We start from the raw sequence: 19,406 nt of genomic DNA on the forward strand, positions 1-19,406 counted from the left end.
CATACCCCAGGTTAACATCAGGGCCAGACTTGCAGGCGGAGGGGCCTCAGGCAATCTATTCAGCCTCCCACAAAATAATTATTGAGCAATCACTCAGAGAAGGATTAAGTTGTTGCAGGTTAAGAGAAACAAAAGGGGTGGGGAGAGAATAATTGGGTTTTGCCAAAAGCTTACCTGAGATGCTAGTTTAAAATGCTTTCTTGGAGGAATATGATAGACTCCAGGAAGCAAAGTCTCAAGACCTAAAACATTCATATTTGAAAAGAAAGTTATGTCATAGTAGACTAGACACACCATAATTTAAGTTTTGTGAATATCAGGAGCAACAAAATTTTTGTTTTAAATCTAGAGCTAAATGGAAGTAAATACTTAAGGAAAAATATTTTGGAGCTCCATAGAAGTAAAAAGAAAATGAAAATATTTGTTAAGGACAAGCAAATGTATAGGAGATTCCACTCATTTAAATAACAGAAGTATCAGAAGAATTATAGCTACATATTTCTTCCTAAGTGCACTTCAGTTCAGAAATTGTGAAAAAAGAAAAAGAAAAGAAAAAAAGAAAGGAGTTCCTGTCGTGACTCAACGGAAACAAATATGACTGGTATCCATGAGGACGCAATTTGGATGGTTGGCCTCCCTCAGTGGATAAGGATTAAGCTCATTGCGGTGAGCTGTGGTGTAGGTTGCAGACGCGGCTCGGATCTGGCATTGCTGTGCCTGTGTGTAGGCCAGTGGCTATAGCTCCCATTTGACCCCTAGCCTGGGAACCTCTATATGTTGTGGATGCAGCCCTAAAAAGAAAAAAAAATAAAAAGATACTGAGGATATTTGTGAAGAGACTAAAATGCAGGAGAGAAATACAGAGGCTGATTTAAGTTCAGGAAAGGAGAGAACGGATTGTGGAAATGGAGATCTGAAGAAAGTAGATACACTCAAAGAAAAATGACCCTTGTCTTCCTTTCCTCTGATCTTGATTACTTGATTCCCAGCATCTCCTTGATCCCGTTTCCCTAAGCTGTTTGATGCCTCTGCTTGGATCAAAGAGCTTCTGCCTCCGGGAACCCCCTGCCCTTAACAGGATGGGCAACCATCCATCCCTGTCACTTTCAGCATGCTACCCTATCTTCCTTTTCCCTCCCCGTGGGGACACTCATTCTCCCCCATCTTCTCCCATGGGCCTCTGATAACTGAATTTAGCCTAGTCTGTCAGGTCTACATATGTCATTCATGTGAGACAAGTAATATAGAAAGATCTCAAATCTTAAGATCTCAAACATCGTAGGATGATCTCAAATCCCTATAGGAATAGGACAGAGATTTTTAAGGAAACTCTTGACACACATTTTTGATTGATTAAGTCATATTTAACACAATTATTACTTTCAACCACATGGTTTTCCTAGCACATAAAATAGCACATTGAATTTTTAAAAATATTTTTTAAAAACTTTTATTTTATTGGGGTATAGTTGATTTATAATGTTGTACAAGCTTCGGGTTTATAGCATAGTGAGTCAGTTATACACACACACACATATATATAGGTTATTACAGAACACTCAGTAGATTTCCATGTGCTACACAGTAGGTCCTTGTTAGTTACCTATTTTGCATATTTAAATAAATTGGTCTTGAATTCTTCTATGAAAAGACTGTGTGTTACCTATATTTGTGTTTTTAGAGTCTATCATAAAACCTGGCACAAAGGAGGTACCGAATACAGTTTTTACATAATGAATAAAGTGGCAATATTTACTCAGAGGCTACATTAATTTATTTATTTTATTTAATGAATATTTATTGAATTCATTAGACACTAATGACCTTGGGGATGCATAGAAAAATAACACAGGAGAAAATGTTTTTCCTCTGGATCCTACAGAAGACATTGTAGCTGCATTGTAGCTACAGGTATAGGAATATAGCTACCTTGAAAAACAAGTTAGAAATGTACAGGTTGAAGAGAAATCAAGGCATCAAACTCATTACTTTCATGAAAATAGATGAGTTTCTGGAAAGAGAGAGTGCATAAAGGCACAAGAAGATAAAAGACACAATTAGTGCTCATGGTTAGGGTTATATGTTGCTTTTTCATAATATTTTTATAGATATATGAATAAAGGTAGGAATTTGGATAATAATTGTTAATAAGTAATAGATATATCCAAAGAACATATACAACTAGATTTGAAAAAAAAAATTTGGAGTTCCCGTCGTGGCGCAGTGGTTAACGAATCCGACTAGGAACCATGAGGTTGCAGGTTCGCTCCCTGGCCTTGCTCAGTGGGTTAAGGATCCGGCATTGCTGTGAGCTGTGGTGTAGGTTGCAGACGCGGCTCGGATCCCGCGTTGCTGTGGCTCTGGTGTAGGCCGGTGGCTACAGCTCCGATTGGACCCCTAGCTTGGGAATCTCCATATGCCGTGGGAGCGGCCCAAGAAATATCAAAAAGACCAAAAAAAAAAAAAAATTTATTCCAGGGTACTGTAATTCTCATAATTATTTTATTAACTTTTTCAAAAAGCAGCTAGTTTAAACTAATCTGAAATAAAATCGTACCTCTTTTTCCAAAGCATAGTTACAATAAAGTAACTGATAGATATAATTTATACATATATATAAATTATACCTCAATATCAATTATACCTCAATAAAGCTGTCAAAAAAGTATATGCTAGGGAGTTCCCTTTGGGTTGCAGCAGAAGCGAATCTGACTAGTATCCATGAGGTTATGGGTTTGATCCCAGGACTTGTTAAGTGGATTAAGGGTCTGGTTTTGCCATGAGCTGTGGTCTAGGTTTTAGATGTGGCTCAGACCCTGCATTGCTGTGGCTGTGGCCTAGGCCATTAGCCACAGCTCCAATTTGACCTCTAGCTGGGAACTTTCATATGCTGTGGGTGTGACCCTAAAAAGAAAAAAATGTATATGCTAACTATGTAATAGTGGTTTTGTTGTTTGAAAGTCATGCAACTAACACTGTGATGTAAATGGTATATTTATTTACAGATCACATTAGCACCATTTTTTTTTGAGCAAATGATTTTATAGTGTAGATGCGAATAAAGTTACCTGCAAATTAACAATTCACTTCTTGTATTCAGATTTAATACTGTCCTTGAAATTGCTAATTAGAAAGTACCGAAAAATATGTCCTTATTATCAAAAAGAACCAAGCCAAAACTTCAAAATGGTTACAGAATTATACCAGAACACTGAAAATCCAAATTAGTGTAGTGTTTTGAATAACTCAAAACAGTACAGATTACCTATGACCTTAGACTAAATTATTATTAATTTCCCACTCTGTGATCAGAGTGTCTGGGTTTAAATTCTGGCTTTATTCCCCATGGGACAAGTTAATTCATGCTGGACTAATTACCTGATATAATTACACCTTGTCTATCTCATCTGTAAACTGGGGATATAATAAGGTTGTCAGTATGATTGAATGAGATAACCCATGGAAGGCCCAGCATTTTATATACACACACACACACACATACACATACACATATATATACACACACATATATACACATATATATACATATATATACATACGCACATATATAATGATTTTAAAATTGCATGTGGGATCTTATAACATAGCTTATTCTAAGCCTTTTCCATTTAATAATGCATCTTGTAGAGTGGAACTCAAAAAGTATTTGTTGGATGAATGAATTGAATAAATGATTCTTGTACTCATGAATCACCATTATTTTTCAATAACTTAATTTTATTAGACAGAAATACTATGATTGATCCAATAACTTCTCTTTTGATGGACATTTAATCTCTTACCCTTCTGGGTTTTTATTATCATTTTTCATATTATTAGTATAGTTAATTCCTTGTCTGTATTTGAGAGGTGCAGTACTCAATATCATTTCACTCAATATCTGTAATGGAAAGCTAAAAACTACACTACCCAGGTTCTCTTGCCTTGAGATTTCTGGATGTCAATTAAGTTCCCGAAAGGTATGTACTCGTAGGAGCCTTGCAAGGCATATATGAGATAAAGCCTACTATCTGCCTATTTTGGCCATTTCTATTAAAAAGCAAAGTTGGTATGGCCTCTGAGTTATGATGAATTCTGTCCTTTGCTGTTGTGTTAACAGCTGTCATTGGTATAATTTACAGTCTAGCCTCCCCCTTGATCTACTGAGGGCCTTGGCCCTTGACACACAGTAGGTGTCACACTAGGAAACATTAGTGGCTTTTCTTCTCTCTTTCCTCTCCTTCTTGGAATAAGCCTCCTTATTGGAATAAGGAATAAGCCAGCCCAACTTGGCAACCTAACCTCACATGATAACACCACCTATATGGAAAAGCAGATATTTTCAGAGTTCCTTACAACCAAATTTTAAATAATTGGTGAAACACAAGCATTTTACTAGAAATTGCCTATATGTGAATTTTAGGACAGCTAAAATTTCATTGCATTGATAACTTCCAAGTAAGTTGATAGGGAACACAACTGGAAATGAGATGAAGGCTTGGTGAATATTGGGCATAGGGAGGAGGAAGAATTTTCCCCTAAACTGAGCTCTACACAACCTTTTTAGGACCCATTTCCCTTCCCTAACATTTTAAAAATTAATAAGCATTATTTTCTAGAATCATTAAATATTACAGAAAAATTAAGCAGAAAGCACAAAGAGCTTTCATATATACCCCTCCCCCATTTCTTCTCTTATTAACATCTTGAATTACTGTGCTACATTTGTTATCATTAAAGAATTGATATTAATAAATTGTTATTAACTGAAGTCTATAACTTACATTAGGGTATATAGTTCTATGGGTTTTGACACATATACAATGTCATGTATCTAGCATTACAGTATCATAGAGATACTAAAATTCTCTAGCATTTTAATTGGACAAATGTTTTACCTCTCTCTCTCTCTCTGCCCCCACCCCTCTCTCATTTGCAACTTCTCGATGGGAAATATCTAGGAGAGTAAGAAGTAAGAAAGAACTAGGGATCTGTTTATTCAATTATTTATTCAATAAATATTTATTGAGAATTTACTACATAATCAGACTTTTGCTCAATGTTATGAATAAGGTAGTAAATAAAAAAATAGTTAAGTCTACTAGGTAAAAATAATTATTAAAAAATCACAAATAGCACTGGTGGTATAGTGGTGAGCATAGCTGCCTTCCAAAAAAATCACAAATGAACTGTTACAAAACATGGTAAGTATCATGATGGGTATTATGAGAAAATATTTTAGGGATTTATAACATACATGGATGTGTCAGGAAAGGGTTCTCTGGAGAAGTAAGACTTTGGGTTTGACCAGACTTTGAGTGGTTCATCACAGCCAGCAAAGCTCAGAGAAGAATGTCGGTTAATGGCACTACTATGCACATATGTTCAACCCCCCTGACCCCAGAGTCACACTAACTCCTCCTTCCCTCTTCTCTGTCACATCCTCCCTGTTAACAGTCTTAACCTTGCCCTTCCTCTCCAACTCCACTGCTAGTCCCTCTGTCCAAGCTGACCATCAGCTCTCACCTGGACCACTACAGCATTTCTTAGTTAATTCTCCCTCATTTCATTCTTTACTTCTTCCAATCTGTTCTAATAAAATGATGAAGGCAATCTTTTGAAAAAATATATTTAACCATCTGCTACATAGAATTAAAACCATTCTATGACTTCCAAACTAAGATCCAAACTCCCTAACCTCATTTCCATAGCACATCACGATTTGATCCCTCACACCCTTACCCTCACCTGGTTCTCGTCCTTATTCATTGCTTGCCACACACACTGGCTTGCTTTCTATTTCTTTAAAACCAAGCTTCCTCTTGTCATGTCATTCCCTCTGCTTGGAATCCTCTTCCTCATATTATTTATTTTTCTCACTCCTTACCATTTTTCAGGTTTCTGCCTTAATGTCACCTTTTACCTGGACCATTCTATCTAAATTAGAAACTCTAGGAGGCAATTGTGCTTATTTTTATTACAGCACTGATGGAAATCTGAAATTCTTTTAACTTTATTGTCTTCTCATGTAAACTAAATGAAGACAGAGCTTAGCTGCCTTTCTTCCTCCTCCTCCTCCTCCCCCTCCCCCTCCTTTTCTACCTCCTCTTCTTCTTCATCACCACCCCATCTCCTTCTTCTTTATTCTCAGAACTTAGCAGAATACCTAGGACAGGGGCTGTGTTTAAAAAATATTTGTTCAAAAAAAATCACATCTTGTGATATCCAGAAAAAACAAATTTGTTCCTTTCACCAAGACTAACAATAGCTGAACCTAAATAACTCAATTGTAATTCATGAATTTTAATCACTTTCTTCCTACTCTTATGTCTCTATTGTGTATTGGCTTTCTTCCATAATGAGTATTTTGTTTTCAATATTAAATTTAAAGTATACCTTGTATTAATTTTAAGGAGGGATAATGTATCTTTCTCAGAGCTATCGTTAATCTGTTTATCTTGTTAACTGGTGATGTTTTCTTAGATCTCTGATCTGGTATGGTATCCTAATTTCACAATTATTTTCTTGTTTGTGAAATATTCTCTAGCTAAGAAACACAGAAGGCAGGAGACAATTTTAAATTCTAACTGGGTGATCTGAGGATAAATAACATAAGCTTGGTACTTAGTTTCTTCATCCATTGAGTTTAAGATTGAATTGGAAGATCTCCCAGGTCCCTTACAGTTAAGCTGAATTGTCCTAAAATGTTAGGACAAAGCAGAGAATGAGATAACGACATGACAAATAAGGGATAAAACTGAGCACACATCAAAAAGATACTGAAACATAAATAACCAGCAGGAAATTTTAGTGGTAGCCTTACCACTTCTAAGTCATCTAATAATATCTTGTGTTTTATCATCCTGGATTACATTGTGGTTTAGGATATTGCAATACTCAAATGCTAAGGTAGGTCACCACCATCAGTCTCAGGTACAGTAATAGCATTACATAACACCTTTCATCTTAGCCTCTCAAATCACTTTGTAAACATCAATTAAATCTCAAAACTTTCCTATGCTAGTATTACTGTGCCCATTTAACAGATGGAAATGCGAGCCATATTCTTGTTGAAACCACAAACCAAAGCTTTCTCATTTTAAATCAGTAGACTTCCTTAAGTTAATAATTAATATGCTAGCAGAGACCTGGAGTTGAATTTAATGAATGAGAATTTCTATAGGTGATAGTGCTGTGCCTGTGGGTTTATGGAACTATGAGTGGTGTCTGCGAATGTGCGTGGGTGTATATATAGTAAGTGAGTAAGTATGGTTATAAGTGTATGTAGTCTGTGGGAAAAACTAGCACATAGGAGCGTGTGTCTGAATCAATACAAAGTTGGGTAGTCTGTAAATGAACAGGTTTATTTTTCTAATTAAAAGAATTCTTAGCTGCATTTGAAAGTTTTGAATTCCCTTCATTATCCTTCATAGTCTTTTCTAGTACCTTTCCAACCTCTTCATAATTTCTTCTCTCTCTACCAATCCATGCTCAGTGTTCTGCCCTCCAATTTTATTCCTACCCCATCTACTTCCTCTGGTTCTCTTCTGCTCCTCCTCATGGATTCATTAACCCTCTATACGCTGGTAGTACCCGCATCTATTCCCACATTTGACTCTCTTCCCTAAGTGTCTCCAATGGCTATAGACATCTCTCTACCTGGATGTCCCACTATTATTATTTGTCTTTTTGCCATTTCTTGAGCCGCTCCGGCGGCATATGGAGTTTCCCAGGCTAGGGGTTGAATCAGAGTTGTAGCCACCGGCCTACACCAGAGCCACAGCAATGCAGGATCCGAGCTGCGTCTGCAACCCACACCACAGCTCACGGCAACGCCGGATCCTCAACCCACTGAGCAAGGTCAGGGATCGAACCCACAACCTCATGGTTCCTAGTCGGATTCGTTAACCACTGAGCCGTGATGGGAACTCCACCCACCATTATCTTAAACTCACCCACACTCACTGCTGCAACCTAAACCTCTTTTCCTTCTTACATATCTTAGTGGAGATTACTACCTATTTGGATGCCCAAGACAGAAATTCAGAGCTCATCCTTCATCTCTCCATTCCCTGCACCTTCTCTACTCAAACCCCTAGCATGCCCTGCTTGCTGAGGGATTTTATTTCCAATTTCTTCAATTGCTTGATTCTTCCTAATACTCCTAATACAGACATGATGGCTTGGCAGAACCACCATGATCTGCTGCCTGTATGATGACACGGGAATTCAAAAATTCACTGGTCTGAGGTCATAAGACAGTGACTTAGTCACGCTTACCCTGCACAAAGCCCTTCAACTTCTCCCACACCCACCCTGCCTCCTTACTGTTAAAATCAAGGCCAATCCTTGCCACGATTTTCCAGGTCCTGCATGATTTGACTCCTGGAGACCACATCAGGATCATCACTTGCTATTTCTCTTTTCAAATTCTACTAACCATAATGATATTGAGTGAGAAAAATTTCTCTCTATATATACACACACATATATTCTACATGAATATCAATATAGTTTATATATTCTATGAATATATGTGTATATACGTGTGTGCATGTGTGTGTATTCTTTCTCAATCATTCTTTTACCCCTCCCCCACTCTTTGTTAGGTTAAGGTCTACCTTTCTTTTAGGGATCAGCTTAGAAGTCACTTTCCCGAACAAAATCGGCCTTGTTTTTCAAGAACCGCTATCTGCTCCCACACTTATAACACAGCATCATTTTTACTTGTGTTTGTGTGATTTTTTTTTTCCCCTAGATCTGAAGTTTGGGGAAGGCAGAAGTGGTGTCTATTTTTGGAACACTGTATTCCAGGCCTGGCATTGTTCCTGACACATAATAGATATTCTGTAAATATTTAGTGAATGGTTGGCTAATTGAATCAGTGACCACACTGAGCTTGTATAAGTAAGTTGGTGAAGTCACAGTTTTAAATGAAGTTTGTGGGAATAAGGAAGATCCAAGGAAATTGGGCCAGACCCATTTTGCTCTAAACAAATTCTATCATTATAAATAATCCAGGAACAGTAGGTCTCTGAGTCTAAACAGTGTATTTTGGTAGAAAAATATTTATTAGGTCTTTAAATCATCTATTGCAGGCCAGGTGTGATGGTAATGAGGCTAATATCACGTGTGGTTTATGAAAACCATCTTAGATTTGCTGTCCTATTCATCAGTCCACCCAGGCAGAAGAATTCCCTTTCCTGGTCATGTGTATTTCTCCAGGAAGGGTGAAAAGTCTTTGGAACTGTGGGGACCACATGCAGATGCAAGCCCAGAAGTCCCTACCCAAACAAGCCAACTCAAATTACTTGAAGCTGGCACATGCCTATTCCTGGGATCTAATATTTTGAGGATGGACTGGGTCATTTTGAGGTCTGAAAGTTTGCCATAAGGTTAAAAGCTGATGAAGGTGAAGATCAAGAATTGCATAAGGGCTGGGCTTTCCAAATTCATGCCCAAGCAATTCTTGGGGGTGGAGGGGTGGGCAGAGAAGTGGTAGGTGAGCAGTGAGAGGTGCCAAGGGTGGAAGTCTACCGTGGATCTCTAAGAGGTCTGGGGATTCTATTACATTTGTAATTGACCATCAAGGTTGTTAGAAAGTACATTTGGCAAGGTAGGAAGATGTGCTTTACTTAATAGTTTGTCAACCTGCTTTATAGTCTTTATTTAAGTATATGTTATGTGAATCTTCAGTGACACAATTATATAGGCCCACAATTGTTAGGGGCTAGACTTCTATTTAAAAAACAGCTGTTTTTCAAGGGGGAGTGGGAAGGATTGAGGTGGTTGGGGAGCATGGGGTTAAGAGATACAAACTATTGCCTTTGGAATGGATTAGCAATGAGATCCTGCTGTGTAGCACTGGAAACTATCTCTAGGCATTTATGATGAAGCATGATAATGTGTGAAAATAGAATGTGTACATGTATGTGTAACTGGGTCACCGTGCTCTACAGTAGAAAAAAAATTGTATTGGGGAAATCACTATTTAAAGAATAATAATAATAAACCCAGATGTTTTCTAGATTTTTTTAGTCTTCATACAATAGTGTGAAACTAATTATTAAAGCATCCCTTAGTTTCTTGATAACTCTCAGTATTATTTTACCCCAAGAGTAAAATGTATTTCAGATATAACTTAGCTCAAATCATGGTTTCTGCCATAATACAGAAAACCAATATTTCATAGACTTTATCTGTGTTTTGACATAATGCTAATTAAAGTGTTTCAGGAAAGTCTCTGATGCCAGTTTTCATGGTAGGGAAGAGACTGGAGATAATTTGTATCAAATCTTGTTTCGGTTTGTTTGTTTTGGTATCTCTCTTTTTATAGAATTACTATTGCCATGTTTCAGTAGTTTCTCATTTTTTCCAAACTCCTTTTTTGGCAAAAGGAAGGCAGAATTACTATTATTTTGTATGATAAAGTTTTATTTTGGTACAGGAATGTTATATATATTAAGCATTCTTAGAATTTTCTGGACACTTAGTAAGAACTTTGTAAGTATTAACTCTAAGTTTTACAACATTTTGAGATAGATATTATTACTATTTCCATTCTACAGCTGAGAAGACATGAGCAAAACAAGGCTAAGCCACCTGCCCAAAGTCACCAATGCCTCTCTGCAAACAGTTGAGCAAGGACTCAAGTACTGGGAGTCTAATTACGGACCATGCTTCTCAGGTCCATCAGTGCCCACATGAGTGTTTTAGTATTTTCTTTTCTTTTCTCTCAGTTTTATTGAGTATGCACTTGTTAAGGACATAGATCACAGACTTCTAATTAACTGAGATCATAAAAATAGAATTTGAACAATTAACAGTTATTAAATGAGCAATTATAGACTGGCTTGACAAAAGAACTTAAGTTCTGCATTGCATAATTTTGATTTCTGAAAACTTTTCTTATACACTCTTGGATTTTGTATAACTATTCTACTTTGTATCTAAAAAGTAATATATTTTTATTAAGAAAGAGGACATGCTGGGCTTTTGCTTTAATTTTTTTTTAGGGAACTCAGCTGAGTTCCATTTGAAAGAATTCATGATAATAATACATCCATATTTACAGGTTTCCTTTCTTAACTTGCTATTTTCAGAGAAACATGGTGTCTTTAGATACTTACAAAGAGCAGCAGTCACCAGCACAGGCAACTGAGGCTCATGGCTGCAATACAAATGGATGAATTAATGTCAAAGCCCTTGAAAAAATGAGTCTATTTAGCTAAAGGAAACAAATCTGAATGGGTCAAGTAATACTGTCATGCATTATTCCACAATATATGTGCACATATTTGTTAGAAACTGGAATAGCACAAGTTTATCCTCAACCAGATAACGACACATGCTGTAAAGTGAGTCGCACAGCTTCCATTTTGGCTACCTACCCAGCAATAATTACTTCACATTCCTATAAAGATTTAAAATCTCATTTTACAACTTTTGAATATAATTGATTCTAAAGGAATAATCTGAGAGGATATGTAACATTCACCTCCTTGATTATGCACAAAATCCATTTCACATTATATGACCTTATTTTGAAAGCCAATAGCTAAAGAAAATATGTTATGAATTTCCAATACAATATAAATAGAATGTCATAATCTATAGAGTAAGAACTGTTCCTGAATGTTAAGAAGGTTTCCATATTTTCTTCCAATACAAACACAGAAGAATATTATTTGGCCTAGATCTGTTCCTTTTATATAAATTAGACTGGAAAATTGCATCAGCTCTATTTAGAAATACCCACAAGAGAGATACTCTGATTATCGAGGTCATTGCTGTGACTACAGTAGTGACTTAAAAACCGGTTTCACAGTTAGGAAATTTATTATGGAAAGTAATTAAACTTAGCCAAATTTAGGAGAAATTATAGACAAAGGCTAAAAATCTTCGTGTTTCTAAAATCAATAACTAAAAGATATAGAGCAAAGTATATTTTCACTGTGAAGGATTTTTCATCAGTATGAATATATTAATTTCCTTATTAAAAATGGGATTAATGTTTTCAGTGTTGAAAAGGCATAGGCTTTCTTTAATCTTACTTAGGAAAGATACAGCAGAATTAATTTAAATAGTGCTACTAGTTGTACACATATGTATCCCTTCATGTATCTATCTATCTATCTATCTATCTGTCTATCTATCTGTCTATCCATCCATCCAGTGAAAATACCTAAGCCCCTTACCTGCCATGTTCAGCTTTAATTAGGATGCTAAGAAATGATTTTTAAAAAGGAGGGCATTTTAGAATAATGGTTTCCAGGCATTTGGATTTCAGTAAAACACTACTCCTCTTCTCCCTCTCTCCCCAAAATTCATACACACACACACACACACACACACACACACACACACACACACACACACTGTGGATGAACATCAGGCTGCCATCTTTTAATTCTGCCAACCTAAGCCACTAAAAACAAAACACAAAAAATAAATACTCTATTATATTATTTACAAATAGACCATCTCTTATTTGCCAAGGTCTTTTGTAGATATCAGGGATTCACAATGAACAAGAGAGATAGTTCCTGCCTTTACAGAGCTTACCTCCAATATGCCTACTTTTTAAATTCCACCACACCACCGTCTCCTATCTGGTTTCCTGCAGTGCTCTCATACCTTGTCTCCAGGATTGTATTTTGCAGCCACAACCTGGCCAAAGTCTACCATTCTCAGTGTAGTTAGAAAGAGCTGTTTAAAAAACTTGAATCAGGGTCTCTCATGCTTAAAACTGATAATGAATGCTCATTATATGTAGCCTTTCCATCCTGCTGCACCGTCAGAGGCAGTCTGGCCCCTTCCTATATTTCCTACCATCTCATTCTCTAAAATTGAACCACACAGACTTTCTTTTTTGTTATTTTCACATCTTGCACTTACTCCTATATTAAGATCTTTTTTTTTTTTTTTTTTTTTTTTTGTCTTTTTAGTGCCATACCCATGGCATATGGAAGTTCCCAGGCTAGGGAGTCAAATCAGAGCTTTAGCTACTGGCCTATACCACAGCCTCAGCAATGTGGGATCTGAGCTTCATCTGTGACCTACACCACAGCTCATGACAGCGCTGGGTCCTTAACCCACTGAGCGAGGCCAGGGATCAAACCTTCATCCTCATGGATATAAGTCAGGTTCGTTACTGCCGAGCCATGAGCCACAATGGGAACTCCCTATTTTAGGGTCTTTACATTGGCTATTTCCTTGCCTTTTCCCCAGGTCTTTAGGAAACGAAGTATTTCTACTGAAAGGTTGTAGGAAAATAGTTATCTCACATAAAAAGAAGCAAATAGAAGAAATGGGTTTGGGGTTGCTTATTTGAGTTTCTCAGTAAGGGTGTTCTTGGGATGTACATTCTAGTGACAAGAGAAAAATGAGAGAGAAAATAAATATAACACAAACTAGTAATAGACTTACAGAGAAAAATGACAGAGGATAGTATATGGAAATTATGTTCAACTTTACATACTGACATAGTAATTGCTCAATAAATGTTATTGTTGTCATTGTGGTTTTCTGCTTTTGTTATTGAACAGAGAATGGGAAGATACCAGATTCAAATCTCGCATCTCTTAAGCAGTGATGTCACTTTCTTAAGTATTATAACAGAGAGTTGTGATGAAGTTGGGAATGAAAAGATACATGATATTTGGGGATAATCAGTCTCCCTCCTCTGCCACTTTATGTAAATAATGTCAAAAAAAGTTGCCCAAGGGAATGAATATTTCACTTGCTTTCATTCTTTCTAGCCACATTTCTTTTTCTCTTTTTTTTTGGGGGGGGGCGCACCCACAGCATACAGAAGTTCCCAGGCTAGGGATTGAATCAGAACTGCTGCTACCGGCCCATGCCACAGCTACAGCAATGCTGGATCTGAGTTGTGTCTGCAACCTACATCACAGCTTATGGCAACGCCAGATCCTTAACCCACTGAGTAAGGTGGGGATGGAACTTGCATCCTCATGGATCCTAGTCTAGGTCATAACCCCCACAAAGAGAACTCCCCAGCCACATTTCTTATTCTACTTTATTTCCAGCTCACTAGTAACTATGATCATTGACTAGTATTCAAAGATAAAGAAAATATTTAAAACATGGGGCAAAAATAAACAAACACAGATTGGAGTTAGCCCTAAAGGAATTTACTTTCTGAAAAATGAGAATTCATTATCAAAAAGTGCATCTTCATATGAACCAGTTTACCAAGTAAAGGGTAAATATTAAAATGAGATCATTGTACAGAAGAAATAAACAGGGAAATTCTTTTAAAATGTGTTCCCTTTTGCATGACAAAAAGTTTTAGTATAAATATTGTTTGCCAGTAAATTTTCAAGAACTTATCAATTGCATAAATTATTATGTAAACTTTAAAAGACCCTTTCATTGGATTTCTGTTGACAGTTGAATCCCTTTGTGTTTACAAGCATGAAGTCAGTGTATATACAATTGTATATTTATCTGATATCATACAATATACATCAAGGGTAACTAATTTTTTCATGTTTCTAAAGTAGCACAACCAGCTTGTCATTAAATCAAAATTTTTAATTTTTCAAAATTAATTTCCCCCCTTTTAACCTCCTCATATCCTGACTCAAACCCACAAATACAAATATTTTCAATGATTTCCTCACTTTCACTTGACGTATATATCCTGGTAGTCACCTAATTCATTTAAAAATATTAATAAACATTAACTCTATTTTACTATATGTTTGCAATATTTTATTTTTATATCTGCAATGTCTTTAAGTTTTCAATTTCTAAACCTTGGAACTATTCAATGGCAATAAAATCCTGATGTGACTTTTGAAGAGCTTGTCTAAAAATAACTTAAAAGTCTAACATAATATGATCATTTAAAAATATGAATAAAAATGTGTGATTTCTTGTGTTCTTATACTTTCATTTTCCTTTCGAATAGTAAAATTTCTCTTTCCTCCTCTTACTACTTTACTTTGGGTTAACACTAATTTTGTAATGTGTGGCTTTGGGAGTTCTCTTGTGGTGCAACAGATTAAGGATCTGGCATTGTCACTGCTGTGGAATGGGTTTGATCCCTGATCAAACGTCCATATGTTGCAGGCATGGCCAAAAATATAAAAATAAAAAATAAATAAAACGTGTGATGGTGTTAAAATTATCACTGAAAAAGGATTTATTTATTTATTTTGCTTTTATTTAGGGCTGTACTCACAGCATACGGAGGTTCTCAGGCTAGGGGTCTGATCAGAGCTACAGCTGCCAGCCTATGCCACAGCTGCAGGAATGCCAGATCCGAGCTGTATCTGTGGCCCACACCACAGCTCACAGGCATCACCGGATCCTTAACGCACTAAGCGAGGTCAGGGATCAAACCTGCAACCTCATGGTTCCTAGAAGAATTTGTTTCTGCTGGGCCACAACTGGGACTCCAGAAAAAGGATTTACAGCAAGCAGTGCCAATAAGAATTATAGGAAACTCTGTTCACTTAGTCTTGGACATTCCTCCTAATTTGTATACTGTTTGATATTTTCCTTTAGATAATATATTTTGTGCCTGGCCTCCCTTTCTGCAAATGTGCATTGAAAGAAAAAAAAAAAAATTTGAACAGCTTCGTTTTTTTCTTTTGATGTTTCAAATTGCTGCTTTCACTACCTGTCTCTCCAACTTCCGTTTTACATGCCACATTTTTAAAGTTCCAGTTGGTTTATTTACCAACAATAATAAGAAAGAGGGATGTTTTAGATTATGGTTTGCATTGAGAGGATATCCCTGGATTTAATATGAAAATTATATTTGGAGTCATTTGATTTGCAGAAATAACAAGCCTAAATGCTTCAGCTTCTAATGGTAATTAGTTTTCAACCCAGACAGTCTGGATAACTATATATTTACTACCTTGTAAAGAACTATCATAACAAGCCCTTAAGCATTATTTGAAAATTAATAAACTAAAGTAGGAGGAAACCCTTTACTTTCCCATAGCAACATGAACTGAATTATGTTACTTTATTGCGAAATTTCGCTTTTCAATTACAGGTTTACTAAATTAAGAGGCTTGAAAAGCATAAAAAACAATTATTAGTTTCTTAATACTGTAGATGACTAAAGCAATGAGTCCCTTTTACTGTACAGAAAGAATTTTTTTTTAAGGAAAATTATTTTCTTAAATTGCCTGAGAATAAGCCTTGATTCAAAAATAAGTCTTGGGGGGAGAGATAAATTAGGAGGTTGGGATTTACACACACACACTCACTACTATAAGAGCAGCAGAAACAAAAACAAAACAGGAAACCAAAAGTAAGTCTTGTTTCTATATATTATTAGATTGCTTACATATTAAATGGGTTTTCTGAATTACGTAAAAGATAAATCTTATACAAGAATCTTATTCTTAACGTCTTTCCAACTTTATATTCTTCTTGCCTAAAATTGAAACTTGCAAGTAGAGAAATTTAATTGTTAAAAATCTGCAAATGTACAAGAGATTCTGTGGTCTGGATTTGTGCTAAATAACAATTGCCATTGCTGACTGTGTTCATTTAAAAAGATAAAACTGTGTATAAATTGGGTTAATTACTTAGAAGAGAGTGTGGAAGACAAAAATTACTTAACCTAATTCTCGCCATCATAGGCTGGGAGTAGAGAGCCTGTGTTAACACAATTTACCAGAAAAGTCATGTAATTGAGACCCAGCAGTGTGGCTCTGGATCATTCAGAATGTTAGCATTTTAGAAGTCAGAAGTCTGACTCCATGTGAATGGTGCGGGGTGTCTGTGTGTGTGTGTGTGTGTGTATGTGTGTGTGTGTGTGTGTGAGAGAGAGAGAGAGAGAGAGAGAGAGAGAGAGAGAGAACACCTGAAGAAAGAGCCTGGATTAAACTCTACAGAGATCGCTGGAGAGGGCGAAAGAACTTGTTCTTTCTTCTGCGTTTGCCCTCCTATCTGAGGTTTAAGTCCATGTTGATTTCTAAGTCCGAATGATGAAAAGCAAGGACTTCACCACAGACATTCATAATTCAGATTCTGGCTTCAAAACTTACCAGCTATGTGATAATGATCAAGTCCCTTAGTTTATCTGTGACTCAGTTTCTGCATCTACAAAATGAAATAATTTCCCAGGATTATTGAAAGAATTCAGTGAGTTATTAGGCACGAGTTTCTTAGGACATCACCAAAAACACACAAATCAGAGTAACAGTGTCTATGCAAATTACACTAATTCTTAAAGAAAATATTCTCATTCTACCAAAATCTATCTGTACTCTTCAAAGTCCTTTTTAAATATTTAGTTTCCCAAGTTCATAAGTCATTTAGTTGTGTTAAAAAGGATATGGGCATAAGTTAAAAAAAAAAAAACAGTTGAGGAGAAAGAAAATGAGATGGAAGATGTGAATTGAGTAGAAAATCTTTTAACCATTAAGTTCAGTACGTTTAATTTTCAAAAGTTATCCCTAAGTAGCTAATGGGTGAATAAAAAATCCATGTGTATGCTTCCATTTTGATAGGAAAATTTGCTAAGGGAAAGATATGAGGTCAATCAGCTGATTAATTAGTTTAAAACACATCACTAAGAATCATCAATGAGTCAGCTTGATTCTCAGTGAAGGATAGACAGTGAAGACTCATTTCAGAATAGTGGCATATTCTGTGGGCTCCTTTACAGTCCTAGTTCTCATAATAAGTGTTCAGTTAGTGTCTGTTAAGCAAATGGAACAAATGAATAAAAGAATGAATGAGTACAATCATACCAATCAGAACTTGGAAGAGATGTTAAAAAAAAGAAAAAAAAGATGGCAAAAAGGCTAAATTTGATCCCAAGGTATCTTTTATTTGGCCTTCCTACTCTGTTAACGAAGGAATTAGAAACATTTAAAAGATGGAAGACTTTATGTTAAAGGAAACAAAAAAGCAACTAGATTTCTGGCTTCTCTTAGAAATTAGCAGCTTTAATACAAGTAAGACTTTTCTCCTAACTGGCTACAAGTTCCTGGAACCAGACAGTGGCTGCTCCCTTAAAATGGTCAGCATGTACAGTCCAACCTGACTGCCTTGCCCATTTATATCTTATATCTATCTATATTTCTTTATATCTTATATGATTTTCTCATTGCTTAAAACAGGTTATGTGGGCCCCTAAAACCACCCAGGGTTTTGTATCTCTCTTTAATCAAAGGATGAGGACCTGTGACTTGATCACAGGAGATCTCATCTTGGGCACTATTGGCATCTTGGGTCAGAAGAAGTCTGTGCTTTGTAGAATGTACAGCGACATCTGAGGCCTCTACCTACTAAATACTCTCCCATCCAGCATGACAGCTAAAAATGTCTCCAGTGTCTCCAGACACCAAGTGTAACCCAGGGATGCAACTGGAGATTGGGGGTGGGGAGGGAGCAAAATCACTCCTAATTGAGAACCACTGAGTTAGATGTCAAACTAAAGGAGGACAGATACATAAACTCAAAGGTGCCAGATTTATATTAGAGAGACACTGGCTAACTTGCAGATTGGGAATTGGCTATAACCTTGACACCAGACCCAGGTTCTAGATTGAGCTGCTGGCAACAGATCACTGATAGAATTATATTCACTCAGACTTCACCTCTTCAAGCTTGAGTGAGACGACAGTGCTATGGTTTTCTAAAATCATTGATTTTTGATGGAGCTTATAAGGACAAGGATGTGTAGTTAAAGTGATGCTATAAAATGCAACGTTCTAAATATAATAATATCTGGATAGCCGTCGTATGCTAGTACTTCATTCTGTTTCCTATTCACATGTTGTTCCTAATGAATTATTTTAAAGTATGACTAAATTATTCATTACACAGGATCATCATTATTTATGCAATTGAGGTTTACCACTAACATTCCAATATGGATTTTTTTTTTTTAACAAGGGGACTTCAATAAAACTTCTAAGAATAGAAATATATGCCTAGAATTAAGTAATTGACGTGGGACACACCATAGCAGTGGATACGTAATACAAAGGGGTTAAACCTTTCAATCTTAAGGGAATCTTTAATAACAGTAAGTTGGATAATATGATATCCAATTTTATAAATAATATAAAACATTATTTATAATATTTACATACACAGTTAAATTTTATGTACCCATCTCGGTTAGAATATCTCAAAACATTCAAGCAGATTAAGCTGCTAGACCATAACAAATTTCTCCCACAAGTTATTTGCCTCATATATTTCATTGAAATAAAAATTAGGTAACACGAGGCAACAATAAAAGTACAAAAGCATCAAATGATATATAATTTAAATTTTATTTTCAAAGAATCTGAAAAACAAATTCCACACTGTGCAACTCTCAGTAAGTTTAACCTGTCTTTACTTTTTTTTTTTTTTTTGTCTTTTTGCTATTTCTTTGGGCCGCTCCCGCGGCATATGGA

This window comes from Sus scrofa, chromosome 11, assembly GCF_054392235.1.
Source record: "Sus scrofa isolate SSC_HxYL_T2T_F1_AM1 chromosome 11, Sscrofa_HxYL_maternal_Yorkshire_Landrace_v2.0, whole genome shotgun sequence".
In the NCBI taxonomy this organism is placed as follows: domain Eukaryota; kingdom Metazoa; phylum Chordata; class Mammalia; order Artiodactyla; family Suidae; genus Sus; species Sus scrofa.